The sequence below is a fragment of the Onychostruthus taczanowskii genome, unplaced genomic scaffold (genome assembly GCF_017590055.1).
Source record: "Onychostruthus taczanowskii isolate IOZ18803 unplaced genomic scaffold, ASM1759005v1 scaffold611, whole genome shotgun sequence".
Lineage (NCBI taxonomy): Eukaryota > Metazoa > Chordata > Aves > Passeriformes > Passeridae > Onychostruthus > Onychostruthus taczanowskii.
In genome coordinates, this window is record NW_024503802.1 from 1 (window position 1) to 3,753 (window position 3,753).

General features: G+C 47.6%; 1 pseudogene; it reads right to left on the reverse strand.

The window, feature by feature from the left end:
- Positions 1–2,821: 2,821 nt before the first annotated feature.
- Positions 2,822–3,753, reverse strand: LOC121344155 (annotated as a pseudogene).

Here is a 3,753-nt window from a genome sequence, read left to right on the forward strand (position 1 = left end):
CACCAAAGGGACTGAGGAAAAGACAACCTGTGCCCCATCCTATTAACAACCTGACCCAATGCCCTAAAGTCCCTTCTAATTGCCCTGACACTCCTCTTTTCAAATCACTGCCAGCCTGGAGTATCAGCAGTGGGTAATACTCAGAGGGCTGAATCAGCCCAGGCAGTCTCTCAGTGATATCCTGTACCCAGGCCCCAGGGAGACAGCAGACCTCTCTGTGGGGTGGGTCTGGGTGACATATGGGGCCTCTGTTCCCATCAGAAGGGAGTCACTCACCACGATTCTCCTTCTTTCCTTTTTGAAGTTACAGGTGCCAATCCTTCTCACAGATGAATCATAACTGGGAGGCTCACTGGGCAGATAATTTTCTTCTAAATCATGTGGCTGACTCTCCAGATCCAGGGGCTCATACCTGTTCTGAAGTGGCACCTGGCTGGGGAGTGGGGGTCAGGAGGAATTTCTATTATTACCTCCTCAAGTAGATATCTACTCCCACTCCCCTTCATCTACCAGGTGTCCTTCTATTGTCTGAGAGTAGGAGGTGTAAAAGACAGTGGGAGCCAATGAAAGCATTGCTGCTTTCATTGGCTCCCACTGTCTTTTACACTGCCAGTCCTCATGGAACCAAGGATCCACTGGGACACTGCAGGGCCTTGGGGTCCACGGCACAATTGTGACATTGCGGGGCCCAAGGATCTAAGGGACTTTGTGACACCAAGTGGTCCCATGGAACCAAAAGGACATTGTGACACTGGGAGGCCTCATGGAATCATGGAGACCATTGGGACACTCTGCGGCCTCTTGGAACCGCGGTGACACCAAGCTGGGTGTGAGTGTACCCTTGCTGTGAATGGGCATCACATTGGGTAGCTTCCAGTCATCTGGAACCTCCCCAGTGAGCCAGGACTGCTGGTAAATGATGGAGAGCAGCTTGGCAAGCTCATCTGCCAGCTTCCTCAGCACCCTGGGGTGGATCCCATCTGGAGCCATGGATTTATGAACATCCAGGCATCTCAGAAGTTCTCTAACTGCCTCCTCCTGAATAATGGGGGCACCATTCTCCTCCCTGACACCATCAGCCATCCCAAGAGGGCAGTTGTTTAGAAGGCAAGTCATCTTCCCACTGAAAACTGAGGCAAAAAAAGGCGTTAAGCATCTCTGCCTTCTCCTCGTCTGCAGTAACCAAGTTCTCTCCTACATCTGATACAGAACAAAGTCTGATCTTATCCATCCTTTTATTGTTAAAATATTTGTAAAAACATTTTTCATTATCACTTACAGAAGTCACCATTTTAAGTTGAAACTAAGCTTTGGCCTCCCTAATTTTCCTTCTACATGCTCTAGTAGCCACCTTAAATATTTCCTGAGAGACCTGACCCTCTTTCCAAAGATGATGCGTCCTCTTTTATTCTTAAGTTCCTCCAAATCATCGTTGCCCATCCAGGCTGGGTGTTTGCCTTGGGCCTCATCTTTTGGCACACAGGGATAGTCTGTTCCTGTGCCCTAACGTTCTCTGTTTTGAAGCATGCCTACTTCCTGAACCCCTTTGATTTTAAGGGCTCCTTCCCAAGGAACTTTGAATAAGCCTCCTAAATAGGCCAAAGTCTGCTCTCCGAAAGTCTCGTATAAAAGTTTTATTAATGTTCCTCCTGACTTCACCAAATATCAAGAATTTTATAATCTCGTGATCACTCTGCCCCAAGCGGCCTCCAACCACCACATCTCCCACCAGCCCATCTCTATTTGCAAACAACAAGATTTAATGCAGTCCCTCCCTTTGTTGGCACACCCACCAGCTGTGACAAAAAGTTATTCTCCACACACTCTAAAAATTTCCTGGACTGCCTTTTTTCTGCTGTATTAAGTTCCCAGCAGATGTCTGGCAGGTTGAAATTGCCTACAAGAACAACGGCTGATGATCCAGAAACATTCTCTAGGTGCTTATAGAATGAGTTGTCCACCTCTTCTTCCTGGTTGGGTGGACGATAACAGACTCCCAGTAGGATGTCAGCCTTGTTGGCCTTCCCCATAATATTTTTATTCTTATACTTGTTGTGTACATGTAGAATGGGTTATAGAGATTTGTTTACTAAATGCTGATTTCTTAATTAGACATTAGTAATCGTGTTTGAGATTCATTGACCAATAAGGTCAATGCTGTTTTGGACTGTTTGTAAGGGGATAAGTTTCTTAAGAAGTATAGTATCGTATAGTATAGTATAGCATAGTATTGTATAGTATAAGATAATATAATAAAGTGATTGATCAGCCTTTTAGAATCATGGAGTCAATGCTAATTCTTACAATACTGGGGGCGGCCGACAACAAAGGGAATCTCTGGCGAAAACTTTGCAGGGAGATCCTTTAGTTCCTTTAAAGCCACCAAGAACGCAGCCCCTCACTGACATAGTCTGTGGCCACAGGGTAGGTGGAGGAGAAACAAAATGAGAAATGGCACAAACAATGGCTTTACTTTGTGGACAATAATGAAAAACTAAAACACAGGGGAAAAAAGAACAATCCCACAATCAAGCCCAAAAGAACTATCAAAGATTATTTATATTTCAAATGATTTATATTACATGGCCTGTCCCTGCCACAGCCCTGGCACTGCCACCCCAGGACTGTGCCCGCATTGACACAGTCTGTGGCCACAGGAAAGGTGGAGACAAATAAAATGAGAAATGGCACAAACAATGATATTTCGTTGTGGGCAATATTAAAAAAGTAAAACAAAGAAAAAAAACCTCTAAAATTCAACTAAGAGGAAGTATCAATGATTACTTTTATTGCGAGTGATTTGCAGAAATTGGCCAGCAGTCTAATGTCCATGAAACCATCCATTCATGAGTCTCCACACTGCAGCCTTGAGCTCCTGGTTCCTCAGGCTGTAAATGAGGGGGTTCAGGGCTGGAGGTACCACCGAGTACAAAACTGACACCACAAGATCCAGGGATGGGGAGGAGATGGAGGGGGGCTTCAGGTGGGCAAATGTGCCAGTGCTGATAAACAAGGACACCACAACCAGGTGAGGGAGGCAGGTGGAAAAGGCTTTGTGCCGTCCCTGCTCAGAGGGGATCCTTAGCACAGCCCTGAAGATCTGCACATAGGAGAAAACAATGAACACAAAACAACCAAGTCCTAAACAGGCACTAAAAACAATTAGCCCAAGTTCCCTGAAGTAGTATTTGGGGCAGGAGAGCTTGAGGATCTGGGGGATTTCACAGAAGAATTGGCCCAGGACATTGCCATGGCACAGGGGCAGGGAAAATGTATTGGCTGTGTGCATGAGAGCATTGAGAAAGGCACTGGCCCAGGCAGCTGCTGCCATGTGGGCACAAGCTCTGCTGCCCAGGAGGGTCCCGTAGTGCAGGGGTTTGCAGATGGACACGTAGCGGTCGTAGCACATGATGGTCAGGATGCATACCCTGATGTGATAAAGAGCAGAAAGAAGAAGAGCTGTGCAGCACATCCTGTGTAGGAGATTCTGGTGGTGTCCCAGAGGGAATTGTGCATGGCTTTGGGGACAGTGGTGCAGATGGAGCCCAGGTCGCTGAGGGCCAGGTTGAGCAGGAAGAAGAACATGGGCGTGTGCAGGTGCTGGCCGCAGGCTACGGCGCTGATGATGAGGCCGTTGCCCAGGAGGGCAGCCAGGGAGATGCCCAGCAAGAGGCAGAAGTGCAGGAGCTGCAGCTGCCGCGTGTCTGCCAGTGCCAGCAGGAGGAAGTGGCTGATGGAGCTGCTGTTGGACAT